Source organism: Brienomyrus brachyistius, chromosome 1 (genome assembly GCF_023856365.1).
Source record: "Brienomyrus brachyistius isolate T26 chromosome 1, BBRACH_0.4, whole genome shotgun sequence".
NCBI classification, from domain to species: Eukaryota; Metazoa; Chordata; class Actinopteri; order Osteoglossiformes; family Mormyridae; genus Brienomyrus; species Brienomyrus brachyistius.
The window spans coordinates 54,444,411-54,463,830 of NC_064533.1; positions in this window are offsets into that span (position 1 = coordinate 54,444,411).

Consider the following 19,420-nt stretch of genomic DNA (forward strand, 5'->3'; position numbering starts at 1 on the left):
TGGCACTATTTAACATTCCCTCAATCATCTCCACTGAGGATGCAGGAATGAACAGAAAGACATTTAGTTATGATTATATTATTATATATAATGCTGAGCGATGACCTTTTTAGGAAGCCAACACCTCTGATTGGTCCTCATTAGAGCCCTGTAATTATTATGGCAGGCTATGAGTCCCGCTCGTGGGACAAATCTTCCTTGGTGTTTGATGAGAGGCAGGAATGGTGCGGGGACTGGAGTCAGGATGGTGATTAAATGTCAAAGATCACAGCACGAGGGCTGACAGGATGGTGATTGGTCGCACGTGACAGACAGTCTGTCAGCCTCCTCACCCGCAGCTGGTGCTAAAAAGATCAGAAAAATCCCAAGAGGGAAACCTGGGCTTCATGCCGCTGTGGACACAGATTCCGGCACAATGTCCAGTAGAGATGGAGATATTTCTGCGTGACAGGCCCAGAGAAATTCCACAAATGCTGATCGGCAGCCATACTGGAGGTATCCCATCATTTCTGTTACAGTCTGTCTCGTACAGCAAAACACCCATAAAACTAGTCTGGTTTTGCTATTGTCAAACAGGATCAGGATGGATCCTTATGGAATAATATAGAACAATCAGGTGAATATAGGATTTTGGATGAAAAATGTGCCAGCGGTTATGGGAGGAGTTCCTTGATCAAGACTGGGGCTTTCGTGTTTCATGCCTCTATTTCTTCCTGCTGACAAAACCCATTAGCAAATTTAACTGATACCATACCGGTTCCGCCCATAGAAACCTGAGCAGCCTTTATGGATTTGGGCCTGTAGTTTCCTCTTTCGGAACATCACTCAATGGCCACTGTGTTTCAAATACAGGCAGCCCTCAACTTACGCAAATCCAGACTTGCACAAAAAATATCTGAGATACAGAATATATGGAAGCACTGACGCAAAAATAGTCTGTCACACGCAGGCAGTCACTCACCTCTCAGCCCCCTCTGTGTTCTTTTACATATGTAAACCTTATCTTTTAACTTAAACACACATTCTTTAATACGGATTATTTTTGGCTTGTATGTTTTTTGCTATAAGGTGTCTTGAATGGTATGAGAAGGTCAATCCAATTTGTACTGGTAAAAAAGGCTAAAAATCATTTATTTTTCACTAAGAAAAAGACACCAAGCACACCTCAAGGTTATGTAGCAAGTATTATCTTGTGAACAAGGAAAGAGATGGAGGGCTGTGGCAGATGACTAGGTCCTTCCAAACCCCCAACCTAAACCCCTGTTGAGATTGTTAGGGATGAGCTGGATCAAAGAGTAGGAGCAAGGCAACCAACTTCTGCCCAGAACTTGTGGAAACTCCTTCAGGACTGTTGGAGAAGCATTGCAGGTAACTACATCTGGAAGCTGACTGAAAGAATGCCAAGAGTCTGCAATACTGTTATCGAAGCAAAAGTGGGCTTTCTAATGAGTATATAAAACTTTGAAAATGTTGAGATGACATTTTTCTTGGTCGTTGCAATATTTGATATGTGTTACTTCATTGCCTCAAGGACTTTTATTATAAATAACACTGTTAAAATAAATAGAAATGCATTAAAAGAAGGTGTGTCCAGATTTTTGATTGGTAAAATATGTAAAATTTTACTTACGTTACGATATGTAGAACTGGTTCTAATGTCATTCGAGAACTGACTGTGTTGTATACCACATTTAACTGAATTTGTTGTGTATTATTTAACAAATTCTGGCAGAAAAACAAGTGCGAATGCACAGTATATGAAGAAAAGACTCAGTGCTGGAATTTAATAGTGTCAGTTGATGATCCTGAGAGTGAGAGAGAATTAACTGACTTATTCGGATTCCACCAGTTTCAACTTGTCTGATGTCCTGCAGAATGGCTGTTTCTGCTGAGGTGCTCAAACAGTAGCAACTCACAAGCAAACAAAGCATGCTGTTTCTGCATCCTGTGGCCATCAGTGGAAACACCTGCGTCGCATACCTTTGCTGTTCTGCATCCGTCAGTGCATGTGGTATACGCAGGTGCAGCACACATAAACAACAATAAATGGTTGCAGTCTGGCATTAACAAAAACGTTCCATGTGATCATGTGACCCAGTTGCTCGCGTGGGCCTAGGTTTGGAAAGCCATAGCCTTTATTCCAAAATCTTTATGACAATACTGAGTAGCCTGTCTTTAAAACCATTCCTGCAGGACAAAGGAAAAAGCTGGTGCAGGGTGAGACAGCTTGGGGGGGGGCACACTCTTTCTTAAAGAAGACATCACTCCTGTGTGGGACTCTTCTGTTACAGGATAAGGGCAGGGCTGTGGGCAGGTGTTTATCTTTAAGAAAGATAATTGGGGGAGGGGGTGCAGCGTGTGGCTCAGCAGGTTGGCGGATGCCTCTGATCAGATGATCACCAGTTTATTTATTTATTTTCCTTTCTCTTTTCTTTTTTCCCTTTTTTTTCTGCCCACCACCACCCCCCCTCTTCAGAGGACAACTTTATTTTAAATTAAAGTTAGAGTGTAAAGATATTAGATTCCAGTGTGGACACTACGAACTCACCCGCCCTAGTGCAGTGATTGTACAAAAAAAGGGGGGGGGGGGGGGGGACACAGAAACAACATTCATGACAATATCAGACCTTAATTTCCATGGAGAAAGAAGAAAAAGAAAAAAAAATGGTACACAGAAATAATAACAAAAAGGTGGGATGGAGAAAAAGTGTAGGGGGATGCAGAATACAAACAACCATGAATTAACACTCATTAAATGACATCAAACAAGGACATTAAACAACGAAACAGTAATAGTAGGCTAATGAGGACAACAATAAAAAATATAACAACAAAAATATCAACAACAACAATAATAATAATGTTACAAATAGGTATTATATATACTTAGGATATACACATGTGATCATGCACATATACACGTATATTTCAATTCCTATATCTATAAGTTACCCTAAAAAGTAATAATAATAATGATTATGATCGCTCAACCTCGTGTGTGCCCATTCTTGAATGTGCAAGTGTAGGTGTGAACTGATGTGCTGGTAGTTGATGCTGTCAGGGGGCGTGAAAGTGCCCCTCCCCCATCCCCGGGCCCAAGGTGAAGGCAGGGGGAACCAGGCAACCGAGGCCACCCAGCCACCCCCACAGCCACGTGTCCTCGAGACAAACACTCGCCTACCCTGACAGGGAGCCCACGAGAGACAAAGGGGGCGCCAACCCCCATACAAGAAGGCCCGCAATAGGTCAAAAGGTTCCATCAACCGGGAGCCCACCCCTCACCCCTAGTGGAGGATCCCCCTGGTTACCAGTTTAAATCTCAGGCTGGTACAGTGAAGTTGCCATTGGCCCCTGAGAAAGGCCCCTAACTCATAATTGCTCCTCGGACTAGCCGATCCTGCCTTCTCAAAAGAAGCGTATATTGCTTTGGATTAACGTGTCTATTAAATAAATGTAGAATTAGAATAAAACTAGCATGTTGGGTTAGATAGTGATGTGCATCAGAAAAGCAAAAGCATTTATCCCTCCCCTCCCCCTTCCCCCCCACAGCGCTGTCCAGCTTGCACTCAGTTCAGCACAGGGACTATTTAGAAACCCATCCATATATTGCAGTTAAGGTGTAGAATGAAACCCGTTAAAGCTAAGGGTAGGCGGAGGGGTTTCACCCATGGGAAGAATAGATGAGGTCATTTATTAGTCTCTCCAGCCCAAAATAGCTGCCCATTAAGCTGTCAGCCTGAACGCGGGATGCTGCAAACGGCTGGTCTCAGAGCTGCGTGATCAGCGATGACTGACAGGGCACCGTCACTGTAATTACACGGGTCCCCGGGCCACCTGGTGCGTGCGTGCGGAGTCTCACCACCGTTTTCCATACATTTACTTGATTTTGCTTCATTTCGGAGTTATTCACGTTTCTACGAATCCTTCCTTAAATGAAGCTTTCAGTTTCAGGATTAATTTAGGCAGATGAGGAGCAGTTATGTCTCTTTTTCTTCAGAGTACGACCGAAACACACCAGCACAGTTTCAATATTCTTACGGGTACAAATGAGCCAGGACCTTGTTGCATCCCACCGCCTGCAGAGGGCCCCATTTAAAATATTATTAAAAGTGTATCCCGTGTCTTCCAGATGGTGGTGTGTCCGCCCCCCCCCCCCCCCTCGCATGAAACATTTGCCTTCAGTATATCTTCTCATCCATGTTTGATCGAGGACAAACCCCCTCCCAGGTGCTCTCCATGTCCATGTCCTCCCTCTACCTCCCTCTCACTTTTTCTTTTCACATCAGTTTCCCCGTCTCCATGGTGAGGTGGAGCATGGGCCCCCCTACCCCACCCACCATCTCCCAGCCCTGGGCCCCTGTCCATCTTCATACTGATCAGTATTCCATCCTGAGTGGCAGAGGCGGGGGACAAAGTTGCTTTAACAGCCCCCGTTCTCACAAAAGCCCCCGGCGGGGTGAAACCTGAGGTGCGGGGAGGTCAGACACTAAACCCCTCTTTCTCATTTGCTGCTACAATTAGAAAGCCTCTGCTTGCAACCATGGCCCCCATGTATCTCTGACATCCCAAGTCTGACGGCAGAACTTCCTTTTGAATTCTCTGGCGCTCCAGCAGAACAATAGCAGAGGCTTGATCAGACAGCAGTTACGTCACGTAGGAGGTAGAGTGACTGTGAATAGGCCTCTTTGGATTAGCCCCACTAAATCATCTACATTGTCCCTCTTTATGGCTAAAACACGGTTTAATTCATTGAACGGATTTCTAGTGCAGATGTATTAACAGAACCAGAAACAATTGGTAGTAGTAAAATTCTGGTTATTTATGTCAGAGTGAACAAAGGGAGTTTTCTTTTCTGCAATAAAGGTAACAGACTTCAAATCCATCAAGGAAGGGGATGGGGGGGAGGAGTTGTGAATAAATTAAGACCAGAAACAAGACATAATTCATTTCACCTTTTTCAAACTCATCTGTTTCTGTTAATTGATGCTCTTATCTAATGTTATTTGATTGTTCTGCTGAGACAATTTTTCTCCCCCACAGCGTTAATTAATTCCTCACCATTTTTCTCATTTCCCAACAGCTGATTATTTGCAGAACATGTTAAGGAAATATCTGGCCGCAAGGGCCCTTTTGCTACTGCACCACCTACTGACGTCTGTCTGTGTTGCTTTGCAATACAGTTGCGGTGCTCTGTTCAGAAAGGTTTTCATCCAGCATCCTCTGTGGTAGAGGAAGACACATGACCTAGACTCTGTTATACATCTTCCCACTGACAGCAAGCGAGGAACAATCTGAAGTGAAGACTCATCCTACAGGGAAAGGCAGGGTAATCCATTACATGAAGGCATAAACTGAAATCATTTTCTCTATCTGTCACAGACCTCCAAAAGAGGAGGTAGGATCCCTTTAAATATAGATATCCAGCATGACAACATTGCCTCAGAGGTAATTCATGTTTTTTTTCTACTTCTGTAGAACACAGAAATTTAGGAAGTTAGGATATCAGAGGTATGATTCCTGGCAAATGTTTCATTAATATCATAAATCATGCATACCTCCAGAGAAACAGTGGACTGCATTTTTGCCACTAGGAAGAATAGCAGTGATGTTTCCACGGAGACAGGTGACTGAGGATGCCCGAGCATTTTGACGAATGTTCTTTTACAAAAACGCTGACTGGTTAAGGAAGATGGCACAGCGGCCAGGGAAGAAGATGCTGCCTTCATGATCCATAGCAGTAAAACCACACATAACAAGAGCAGGAATCAAAAGTAACCAAGGGGTACTATGTAGCTGTCTCCAAAGCAACACAGTACAGTATAAAGTGAATTAAAATTCCAGTCAAGATCTTGGGAGAAAGTAATCTGAAAAATGACAGTTCACATCCAGAAAATAGGATCTTAAAAGCAGAGAGGATGGATGGACAGATTTAAACATCGGGGCAAAACAGAGCTTTTTCACCCTGTACCAAGGTTACTGGATAAAAAAAGAGAAATTCACACAATTCAAACTTAAAGTAAAACAACTAATGTCATGAATCAATCAAAGCCTTTCTCATGTGCATCTGAGACAATTCAAATTGAATGGACTCTGCATGTCTATAAATAAGCGCTGTGTTGACAGTTGGATCGTCAGATAAAGCTGAGGAGACCCGCTATCTACAGTCAAGCATCTATAAAAGCTGCCAGCTGAGCTGAATTTGTAAATCACCTAATCTTTATGAGAACATGTCAAATCAAGGTATCAGATGCGTTTCCCTATTAAGCATCTGTTTGAGTGACCATCTGAGACATTTAATGAGATCTCGAGGGTAGGGATGCATAAATATCGAGTGTCATCAAGGATATCCATCCCCCATCCGATTTATTTTGTATCATGCAATGTTAGGCATTTTAGTTCCAGAAACTACAAATCCAGACCACGATTTTGTTTCCACCAATCAGTTGAGTGCTCTGTGACTGTGACTATTTATGCTCAACTGGTTTGTAGAAACAAAATCTTGGTCTGGATTTGTACTGATCTCATTGCACAACCAAGCTGCACCTTATCAGTTTTGGGTTTACTGTGCTGTTTGTACTTGTCGGTGTCAGTTGTCTTGTCCATTCGCACTATCCTGCAATGGTTGCACAGTTTCTGCTCACTATACACTCTATGTTGCTGGTGTCAGGTTAGCAGGGGGACGGGAAGGCAGGAAGCGGGGAAAGACGAGGCAGGTAGGCAGGGCCGTCGTCGGGAATCGGGGTTTATTAAGGGAACGGGAAGACAGGGCTGACGGCGACAAACTAACATTAATGACAAGTTTGGGGAAGACGGACTCAGACGCGGGCTAAATACACAAGACAAGCCGAAAATAACAGCTGGGCACGATCGGGGAAGTACACGTGGATGATCAGGGGGCGTGGCACACACGAGGATCGGACTAGCTGAGCGTGACAGCTGGACTGTTATTTCATTTATGTAGCACCTTGCTCTGAGAGAAATGCTGTTTCTTTAATTGCATGCTGTACTCAACTGTGTATGGTTAAAAATGCTATTAAATACCTACTTGACTTGACTTGACTAGTCTCTAGACCGGAAACACCCAGCATCTGGTATGCACTACCAGAGGCTCAGGTGCAGCTTCTACTATGTGAACTGTGCTTCACCATCACCTTCTGGCCTGCTAACTGATATAACTGGTGCCCACATTTTACCCTCTTCTTTTGGAATGGAACAATTTAAACTACGAGAGTCATGCTCTAATGCTTTCTGGGGGCTCAGGAGAATCTTTTTCGTTACGTTCGAGTCTCACCTGCTGAACCCAAGGGCACTTGCTCTCCCACGCAACATTTCATGGGAAAGACTCACATTTGTGAAAGTGCATCTCTACTCCAAATTTGTTTGGATGTGAGGAAAACTAGGTTATTAGAGGTATAGTGACTATCAACAGTGGGATCTCTGAACTAGCAATGAGTGTAAACAGAATTTGTGCGCCCCCATATTTCCTCCACACAAAGTTTTAGTGTCATAATTAAATCTAATCACAGTGTGATTATTGTAAATCACATATGTACCTTTTTAAGGGGCTCCGCAGTACCTTCCCCAAGGAAGGTGTAAACACTCACCATGATTTCACGCAGAATTTTTGTATCATCGCCGCATAAGCGCATTTAGAAAGAGATATGAGCCGCAAACATTCAGAAGCATGATGTTATTGGCCTGAGAAGATGATCTCCAGGGATCCAGCGATGTCTGGAATGTTTCAAGCAGACCCCCAACTCTTAGTACATGAAATCAATAATTTTTTTAAACTTGTGGTTTTATTAAAACCATAAGTAAAAAAACGGCAAGTTGTAGTAAAAAAATAAAGACCCTCCTGCTGAGACGTGCTGCCGAAACTGGGCTTTTGCACAGCGTGAAATAAACCCACATCTGTGTCACACTGACATTAAGCAATGACTCTTTTCTCTTTTAAAAAGGACACAAAGTAGATTCACTTGGCCACAGTACTGATTTACTAAATTAGCTGCTTACCAAATGGACCGGCGATCGGTTCTGATTGAATTATGTAGATTTAGAGTATTACAGACAGGAGGGCTCGTAAATCTCTGTGCTGGAGGGATTTCCTAGTGCCTGGGCTGTTTCCGGTTTTATCTATAACTCCATTACAGATGATTCACTTGTAGTCTCAGCAGATATGAGTAGAGCCAAATCGACAAGAAATGAGCATGTCACGAAGGCTAGCCCCTTAACTGTAATTAAATTGGCCCAAACTCTATGCAAACGATCTTAGATTTGATGTCTTGGAGAAGTGCCATGTCTTTCCAGATGTATCTGGGAGAAGTCATGGTGTGTTCTGCTGAACGGGGAATGTGGTATCACCAAGAGACAAAATTAACAGGAGCAAAACTAACCTTCCTGATAGATGAGGCAAAGGAACTTGTGCGGAGGACTTTAGAGGCACCTGAAATGAAGCTCTTTATCAGTCTCATCACCAGGTTACACGCTCATTTCTTCAGCGTATTCATGTTCGGTTAGTTGGTTAGTTTGGTTAATTTGCTGACACCAACTTAAAAGGTGTAGCAGATTCTGAATTAGCAATCGAGATGTTACAGCAGGACCTGGAACTAATTATAGACTTGGCTTACAAATGGCAGACAAAACTGAATGTAGATAAATGTAAGGTAATCCATGCATGGAGCAGAACTATAAAGTACAGATATTTTATGGGTTCAACTGAAATTAAGGAAGCTGATTACGAGAAAGACCTTGGTGTGAATATCGATACATCGATGTCTTACTCTCGCCAATGTGGGGAAGCCGTTAAAAAGGCAAACAGGATGTGGGGTTGCATCTCCAGGTGTGTCAAGTTTAAATCAAGGGAAGTAATGCTAAGATTATATAATTCCCTTATCAGACCTCACCTTGAATACCGTGTTGCTGCTTTAGAAGTGGCCCAATGCAGGGCTACAAGAATGATTCCTGGCCTTAGGGGGTGTTTTATGAACAGAGGTTGGCAGATCTGGATTTGTTTAGTCTTGAGCAAAGGAGACTAAGACTGCTTCCACACGGCAAGCAGCAAAATTTCAATGGTAAGAGCTAATGAAGCTAAAGTAAATGCGCTTATAAGCGCACTTTACGATCCAAGGACAAGAGAGCTTTTTTGTGTAAACCAACAATATAACTCATTTTGTTTCAAGCCGAAAAACAGTTGCAATTTACAGTTGCACTTATTTTTATACCAAGCACTCTTTTATGATGTAGTATTCAAGTGCCACGTAGTTTGCTGCTGGCAGTGTAAACACAAAAGTTAATTTTTAGGCTGTGATGAGCGGTTCGCCACTTGCCACGTGGATGCAGCCTAAGGGGTGACATGACCCAGGTACATAAGACTTTAACAAGTCTAGGTGCTGTTCATCCAATTTGTTACTTCAAAATACATACTAATGCAAGAGCCCATGGCCACAGTCGGAAATTAGTGGAGGAACACTTTAGTTTGGATCTGAGAAAGAACTTCTCATGGTGTGTAAGTAGAGTGTGGAACAGTTTGTCCGAAGGGGTAGTGCAAGCTAAAACCCTACATTCCTTCAAATATGAAATTGACAAGATCCCACCTTTAAATTATTAATTTAATTCCCTCCAAGGTCTTCTTGATGTCTAGAGACCTGTTTAAGAACCAGACTCTGAGTCTAAGCTCATGTGTCTTTTAGAAATCATACCCTATTCTCCTGCATGTTCAGCCAGATTGACGGAAGACAAAGATTCAGTATACAATCTTTTTCAGGATCAGTGACTGGATACCATATAAAGAAAATCTGAACATCTGGCAGGTTTCCTCAAAGGTCCCCTGTCACAGAACCATGAAGTGAAAAATGAGAGCTAAACCGACAGAAGTGCATTATTTTCCTCAAATTTACTTTCAGTTACTTTCAGTTTTCAGTTACTTTCAGTGCTCAGTGGCTGCTGAGAGAAAGAGCAGGCCTGTTAGCCTGAGCTCATCCTAGTGCCGTTCAAGTAAGCAGACCAGAGGCCTGTATCATGAAACTGGTTCAGCTAAGTTAGGCTTCAAAGATAAGTTCCAGTTTGACAAAACCAAACAAATGCAATCTGAGATTAATGGTATCACCATGCTGGCTATCAGCAATCTATGTCAAGCCAGATTTTCTTACTGAAGCCAAGATTACTTCCCTAGCACATAAAAGCGTGCTGTGCACAAGGATCAGCCAATCATGTAAAGCATGGACTGCAACGGGGCTACTTGTTTCACTGCAGAAGAACAGAGAATTATTATGGTAAAATACGAAGAATTCTAAAGTACAATAATGGTGAAATGCAACACTGTAGCTGCTGTCAAAGCTAGAAAGGCATGCTGGCAGCAGATTGCTGACAGCGAATATTCATACATAAAGTTTGATTGTCGTTAAGATAATTGTCTTCATTTCCAAACATGTGCTTTGTAGTTTTCATAATTATTCTTAGTCTTTTTATTCATATTCATAATCCCATTTTATTATTCAGTATTAAACTTGTCACCCTTCAAAATCTATTTAATATTACTTCATCCATCACACACCCACACGCACATACACACACACACACACATACACACACACAGACAAACACATGCACAGCTGTGGGTACATGGCTTGGGAACACCACAAAAAGTTTGACATATTTATACATATACATCTTTATTAATAATTGTACTGTGTCCATTCACTACCAGTGACTATAAGACAGTGACACCTATTGAACATGAAGAGCAGATTATCATTCAGATGTCAATTAAATTTTAACAGTAATCTGGAAAACCAACAGGTGTGTAAGAGTTGCTATCACCTCAAACTACTGAACCAATATCTTTTTACAGCTGAGACTTTCATAGATAGATAGTTTTTCTTGATTGCTTTGGAGCATTTCTCAAATGACAATTAACATTTGCAGAACAAGTGTAATCCCCACACCATAATGTCCCTTCTGCACAGAAGAACATCATTTCTCATTGCTTCACACACATTTCCTTATGTTTTAGTATTCTTTTAGTATGGCGGGAGAATGCAGGCTTTCAGCAGGTACAACCCTTCTCAGAGGAGTTTATCATGGAAACCAGGCAGGGCAGCACACGCAGACAGAAAACAATGACTGAACAGGGAGCACAGGACTAAGAGACGCTAATACACATGACTAACAGAGAAGTAAATGCAAGGTGTGACTCGTTATCAAGAGGTCAGGAACAAGAGGTAAGACTAACAAGCTTCAGGACTGTCACACAGAAGGACCACCAGGATAGGGCCAGAAACATCAGTGCCAACCACAGGGGGAACTAACTAGGGCAAGGTGACGGGACAGGAGAAAACCAAGACCAGATGGGAGAGAAGGGAAAAGGTAGGAGAGGGAGTGAGGTTAGACTGGGGAACTGGAAGACCCCAGGACGCTGGGCGTTGGTCCCATGGTATGTGTCCCCCTTGGCGCACGGCGCGGTCAGCGGGGCTCAGGTGACATCCTGGAACTTGTGAGGCCTGGACTGGGACAAGAACTAAAGCAGGAGGTAGGGAAGAGATCAGGACAGGAGACGATGCTGAGGAGACAGCTGGGTCAGCGGCGAGGGGCATGGAAGGACCCACAAACCAAGAACTATGGCTGGAACAGGTGGGTTCAGCAGGAACTGCTGAGGCTGGGGGTGCTACTGGCCGGAAACCATGGATGCCGTGGGACCTATCAGACAATAGAAGAGATGGAGACAGGCCTGACTGCCACAGATGGTGTGTCCCTGTCTCCCTTCTTAGGAGATAGAGACTCGACCCACCTCTCTTTGGAACTTTCCCTGGTACTGCTGTAGTTTTCTACTTTGCAGTAGAGTTAGATACTGTTGTGGTTCAAGTTCTGGACACTGGTCCACGACATAGAACTCAGGGCAACACCCACTCAAATTCCTCCAGAGAAGCATCTTCCTCTGGGCCTGACTCCTCTGGGTTGTGAATGGTTGGCATGCCAACGCCAGAGCATCACTTCCTTCCCGATCGTTGCCACCTGTGTCTCATTACTTTGATTAGTCTTGTCCTGTTTTAAGTCCTGGTCTTGCCTGTTACCCTTGTCCGTCATTGTGGATTCGGTGTGGTGTATGTTTCCAGCTCCTGTCGTGCGTAATAAACCCCAGTTTAGCCCTGATCACTGCCTGCCTGCCTCTCCTTACCTGCCGACCCGCACGATCGCCGCTTCCCGCGAACACGATCGTGACAGAATGACGGACCAAACGAAGAAGAAGCAGAGGAGAAGGAGGAAAGCGGAGGAGCCGACGATCTGCCTGGGAGCCTGCTCGCTTGCCGAGATGTGGGCCCCAACCGAGCTGGAGGAGGAAGAACCCCTTCTCCTCCGAGAGCCGGTGCCGTTCGCCTGGGAGTTACCACCGCCCCTCGAGCGGTACTGCTTCAGGCCCGAGCGGCTGGCCAATAAGGGGGCCAGCGCTGTGTGGGAAGCAGTTCCGCGTGTGCTCCGGCCTCTTAAAGGGTCCACGCCCGGTTCGCCCGCACGGGACTTGCCAGTCCCGCCGCCTACGGCTGCCTGCTCCGAAGCGCTCCCGTCGCCTCTACCTACTGCGACTGCTGAGTCCTCCGGGAAGATTCCGGCTTTGCCCAAGGCCGTAATTAACCGTTTCTTCACCCTCCAGGAGCTGTATTGGAGGGTGATGGACGCACCGACCGTGCAGGGCTCCCCGGAGGAGGACCAGCTCTCTGAGCAGCTGAGGCGGGAGTTCGCCGCATTTTCTCCCACCTCAACACCGGAGGACCTGGAGGGAATGGCCGAGAGTCTCCGGAAGCTCATCCAACTCCGGAGATCTCCTGCGACGGAGCCCGAGCCGCCACCTTCTCTGCCCGCGGCCCCGGAGCCCGAGCCGCCGCCTTCTCTGCCCGCGGCCCCAGAGCCCGAGCCGCCACCTTCTCTGCCCGCGGCCCCGGAGCCCGAGCCGCCGCCTTCTCTGCCCGCGGCCCCGGAACCCGAGCCGCCGCCTGCAGCTCCCGCGCCCTCGCCCGGGGTGCCCCCTGTGACTCCCCTTGTGACTCTGATCCCTGGCCCCATTCCTGATCCCACTCCCTTTGTGACTCCAGCTCCTGGCCCCACTCCAGTCCCTTCTTCCCTAGTCCCCGAGGAGGTCCCAGAGGACTCCATCTTGGCTCCTCCCTCTCCGGAGATGGAGGAGCTTGAATGGGACCCCTCGGGGACCTTGCTTGTGACTCCTTCACCCTCACCCCGGCGACATCGACCCCGACCAGGGGTCGGTATGTTTGTGTCCCACAAGGGAAGGGGGCACAGACGTCGGACTGGGGTCCCTCCCGCCCGACCCCCTGGCTCGTCCTCGCTCGCCGGCGCTCCGGCTAGGTCGGCGCCTGCGGGTCCTGGTCCGCCTGGTCAGCGTTCGCCTGCGGGTCCCCCGTCGCGACCTCGTCGCCCTGCCTCGCTCCCTCCGCCGGTTCCTCGGCGGTCGCCTGGGGGTTCCCTGAGGGCGGCTCCTCAGTCGCCTCCGGGTCCTCCCGCTCTGGCGCGGCGGACGACGTCACCGCCTGCAGCGGCTCCCCCCCTTTCCTTGCCTTCACCAGGGCCCCTTCCTGCTCCCTCGTCCCCTTCCCTGGTCCTCCCTTCGGCTCCCTCCTCGACCCCTTCGTCGGTCCCTCGCCCTATCTCCTCGGCCCCTCCGAGGGCCCCTTCGGCTCCAGCCGCCTGCAGCCCCGCCGGCTGCCTTCCGTCGCCTGCTGGGGCTCCCTCGGGCTCCCTTTAGTTCCCCCTCCTTGTCTCCCTACGCTCCTGCCTTTGTCCCGCTGTCTTTTGCTCCTCGTCCTTCTGTTCTGCCCTTCTCTGCTCCTTGTTCCCCGATGTTCCCTCCGTTCACTCCTGCTCCTTGTGTCCCGCCTGTTCCCTCTGTTTCTCCCTTTCTTGTCTGTCTTTCTGCCTTCCCTGTCCTCTGTCAGGACCTGTCCTACATCCTGTCTCTAGCTATGTTTTGTGCCTCAGTCCTGTTTCCGGTCTCTCGTTAGTTTTGTTCTTCTTTTCTAGGTCCCGGTTCCTGTGTCCCGTTCGTCGCCTCCTCCCTGGCGTGCCCGGTGTAGCGCGCCTTTGGGGGGGGGTTCTGTGATGCCCGGCCCGTCCGCTCCTCGTGTGTGCTTCCGTCCGCTTCCCGATCGTTGCCACCTGTGTCTCATTACTTTGATTAGTCTTGTCCTGTTTTAAGTCCTGGTCTTGCCTGTTACCCTTGTCTGTCATTGTGGATTCGGTGTGGTGTATGTTTCCAGCTCCTGTCGTACGTAATAAACCCCAGTTTAGCCCTGATCACTGCCTGCCTGCCTCTCCTTACCTGCCGACCCGCCCGATCGCCGCTTCCCGCGAACACGATCGTGACAGTTTGCTATTGTACTGTGTCTTGAGATCTAATGAAGTTACATGTGCATGTGAGTGGCACTGAAATTTACATACTGTAATTTAGAGCCTTACAATGTTGAAACTGGTGTCTTTGACATGGATAAGTAGCACTTTGCTAAAAAAAAAAAAATGATCGTCAGTAATAATGAGAAAGCCTTGCTTTGTGCTATATGCATAAACTGTTTTGAAAAATGTTCTTATAGTCGTGAGAATGTTAATTATATTTCATGAAATGTGCCAAATCAATCAAGAAAATCTGTAATAAAGGGTTAATAAAGGGATGGAAATGCAAAGATGATCAGTGTGCATCTCTGCCTGTGGACATCAAAGGTCTGCGGTTAAAAACTGTCTGGCTTGCTTGGTGAAAGATATTTTAGCCAGTTTACCGCAGTAATTGGACTCTCACGGACAAGCCATTTTTAGAGTTTGGGAAAGCCCATTTGGTGATTCAGGTAAAGTACCGACCTTGATTGGTCCAAGCACTGTTTAACATCCATGATTCTGAAACATAACCTGCTCTGAAGCAGTTTTGTTCTGTAGCATTAGTTATAGTAGTGATCTATCCCCCTAAAAAGAGAACCAGCATTGTGATATCAAAAAGCCAGAGTTACCACTACTTATCCTCAAAGTTATCCTGCTAAGCAAGGAACTTTGTGATACAGGCTCCAAGTCACTTCATTCCGCAAGATAATGCCAGGAGGGGACAAGGCGCTGCTAGACAGTGTTGAGGATATCAGCTGCTCAACCGGAGACTGTGTTTGGTGAAATAATAAACAGAGAGATAACCTTAATCAAGTATAATCTTGGAACATGATGTACTCGTATCACTATTCATTTAATTTAATAATTTACCCTAATTCACTAATTTACCCTGATGAATCACTAATCAGTAAGTCAGTCTAAATAATTTACCTGCGGAAACTGCAGGTTTGCAGTTATAAAATGACGGGTTGGATGTAGGCTGATGTCATCTAAGAGAAAGCAAAGAGGAGATGCTGGGGTACGCAAGAAAAATGTCACAGGGCTGTCGGTGACTGTCACGGCTGGGTGGCAGCCCTGAAATGTCATTTATGGAACCAAACCCAGGAAAGGCAAAAAAAAGGCTTTGGAATCAGACTTCCCCAGGTGAGAGAACAAGTGACCCATTAAGGCTGGCAGCAGAATCTGTCTCCTAGCTGGAGTATTTCACCACATTCGGGACTGGGTAGCAAATCAGAGGCCCTGGCTGGCAAGTTCAGAATCAGAAGAGGAGGAACAGAGGCGCACAGGGAAATAAAACCAACACGGATCAGTCACGCACTGCATGGCAAAGTGTCTCAATGGCACGAGGTGTCTCCTTGCTGTCCACAGATCATATAGGCTTTACTGCTGGCTTTTATGGCTTTGACAGAATATTCTGGTCTGGCTAGAAATCAGCACTGCATTCTGCTTCAGCAAGGCTACATCTGGTGGAACAGAGTATATAATTCCACTGTAAAGAAAAGCACTTTATCGTTTGTATTACACTGAAAAAACACAACGTAAAAGATCCCAGATCCCAAATGTCTGTGGCCTGCTTTTCTCTCAATTCTCCCATCACTGACCTTACAGTTTTTTCTTTTTGCTAAACCCCAAGCAATATGCTCATTTCAAATATAACTTTTTGATGAAAAAGGAAGATTAAGGGGAATACCTAGAACAATCAGCTGACCTTAACTGCAATGAGGTGTTTCGGGGTGAAATGGATAGAAAGGTCAACGCTGCACAGTGAACACGTGCAGCTCAGCTCTGGGCAGGTATTTTTCTTAATTAATTACCATTTTGGTCCTTTTTACTGGGTTTTACCGTATATGGGACTGATGGTGTTTAAACTGTAATAAATCACAAGAAACTCCTAGAGCTCAAAAATGTTTACTATTAAAATATTAATATTATAACTGTCTGTGTAACTACATGCTATTGAGCCATGGTCTAAATGCATAAAGTGAATGAATGAGTGCTGTAGTATTACCCCAAGGTTTACTTGAAGCTTTTCGTCTAAAAACACAGTTCTGTCTGCTCTGTTCTCCATATTTAGATCAGGTCTTACAAGTGCGTGGTGTGACCCCTCCCCCCCATTAAGCCATGCTAGACAACCTTCTCTGCTGGTGGGTCCTGTCCTACTAAAAGTTTATGCCTCATTTTTTCATCTCTTCTTGCGGAGATAAACGCTGGGCCTAGGGATCTTCCTGCTGGGGTGGGATGCTGGGGTGGGTCCCCACAGAGAAGCTTCTTCATGATTCAGTGCTTTATTAATTTATTGTAATGCCAGGTTGCATCAAGCTGCTCGTTCACTTCTATATGTGAGTATGGCTTAAAAAGGAGAGCAAGATGTGATATGTGGGAAAATACACACACTCCAATGTACCTGTACACAAACTTGTAAATAAATATGTAAATTTATACTTTATTTCGGGGGTGGCATGGTGGTGCAGTGCTTAGCGCTGTTGCCTCACACCTCTGGGACTTGGGTTTGAGTCTCCGTCTGGGTTACATGTGTTACCTCTGGGTACTCCGGTTTCCCCCCAGAGTCAAAAAACATGCTGAGGCTAATTGGAGTTGCTAAATTGCCGGTAGGTGTGCATGTGCGAGTGAATGATGTGTGAGTGTGCCCATTGCTTCCGAGATAGGCTCCGGACCCCCCGTGACCTAGTAGGATAAGCGGTTTGGACAATGGATGGATGGATGTATCTCTCAGGGTAGAAGGATTTTAACATAAGCTTGACACATGAGTTACTTAATGGGCAAGTATTTTGGTGTTTATTTTCTACACCAATTCTAATCTTCATTGTGGAGTCTTGTTGAAATGGCTGGTTAAACCTGCCAGGTGTTTTCTGTTTAACTGGTTAGATGCAGCACTGTTTCTGATGCTGACATTGTTGAATCATGAATGTGTACAATCCAGGGCTGATATGGCTACTGAAAATCTCATCAGATTATGTCATATCGCCTGGATCACCTGACCCAGGTCGCCCTGTGATTGTGACATCACCATTGGAGGACTATTTAGATTACTATAGGGGTGGGCAAATTGTCATGCCAGTGCTGCTGTAATTGTGGTTCTGAATTAGCAAGAGATGATTCAGTGGGGTGGCCTAAATTCAGTCCTCACTGAGTTCAGTAAGCAACATGAAAAGTTTGCTACTTCACAGGAATTTTCAATTTCACGTAATAGAATATACTAGATCTCTGCTTCCCTCTAGCGGTAAATAATGTGAAGTACACCTTTGTACAAAGAAGAATGAAATTAAATGTAAGAAACCTCACTCCAGATTTAACATAAAACGGAAGAATGAAAAAATGGAGCAGATAATGTACAACATTTACCATAAAATAGCAATATGCAGTACATTGTTAATACTACTAGACAATCCCACATGTAAACAAAGGTAACTATGGAAACAATAAGCAAGACACTTTTACTAGATTAACAGTGCCTGAGAAATTTAAAACTGGATAGAAATTTTCTGTCATCAACATAACCCCTAAAAATGCTAATGTAAGAAGGCGTTTAGTAAAGCCTGATAAGGCTTTGTGATTTACTTCATAAATAACACATGTGATGTTCCCATGGAAACTGACTATACGCCTAAACCTTAAACGCTGTTACTCCTCTAGGAATACATTTACTCTGTTTGCTGGGCTAATGGATCCATAAGTCAGGGCAAACCAGGGCAAACCATAGCATGTAAAGGGCCAGCCCACATCCCTCAGTGATAAAAATGATGGATGTGACTCTCATAGTGAGTGGGTCTTCATTAAGTCTGTTCACCAGGGCCCTGCAGATTTATGGGATAGATTTAGCTTGATCCACTGCACTAGGACCCGGGAATATTTCTCGAGCTAACTAGCTAACATTTCTCACTAATCATGTTATGTTTTGAGCTAAGCCAACAATGGACACAGATGGCTTCTTGTTTTACCAGGACACTGAAATAACCAAAATGTGGTTTAGGTGCAGTTCATTCTTTTCTGTGTTGCAACTCACAGCATGAACCGAAGGATGTGAATAACCTGAGATTCAAATTTAGATACTACCTGATTTAACTGTAATCACATGAGCATAATTTCCCTCTATGATGCATCTCCAGGGACACAGGAACCCTGCTGATGGTGACCACCTTGATGTGGTGTGTACTCCCTCTGGTGGCCCAAGATAGGTATCGCACTCTCACATGTAACCAGGCGGAACTGACAGGCACATTTTAAAGTTGACCATTGCAAAATGAAATGGAAATATCACATTTAACAGGTCAGGGCTACACTGCTGCAGGTGGTCACCATTTTATTCCTCTCATTAAAAGATCATTCGGCTCCAGAAATTAGATTCAACCTTCTGATTCTAACCTAACCACAGTCAACCCCCCTCCTCCTCACATCCCCACACCCCTACAAGCGATCTTCATGATGGAAGAAGGGGGAGGGGCGATCAGCCCCCCCAGTGTACAGAGTTATCAAGAAGGAATTCAGTTACACATTTGTTTAAAAATGACCTTAAAGTTTAAGAAACCTAAATGAGGGCCGGAAACACCATAACAAACCGGAGGCTGAAGCAGGGTCACTGGACCTTGCAGGACGTTTCTCCAGACCTTGAATCTCCTCAACATAATGGAATCGCACTGTGCATGGAATCCAGCTGGATGAACAGCTCCGCATACAATAGGTGCAGAACCACTTCCGCTTGACATTCACTTCCTGCTTGGTCTCAGGAAGAGCAAAACGCATGACTGACAATTAACCATGATGGCTGCAATGGAAAAGAAACACTATCTATCTAACCTAATATAACTTGATATTTGAGGACAATCGGCCAGTTCATTTATGACTTCCATCATTAGTCATGCCTGCATATATAATCCCTTCATAACTTTTCAAGTTGTCATCTTCAATGGACCCCAAAATGGACTGATTGTTCCAGAACCATAAAAAGTCCCACCTTAGGTTTGGTTCTGGCAGCTACTTCTGCTCCTTTTTCCTGGGACACTTGGAAAGACAATTTCAGGCAGCTTCT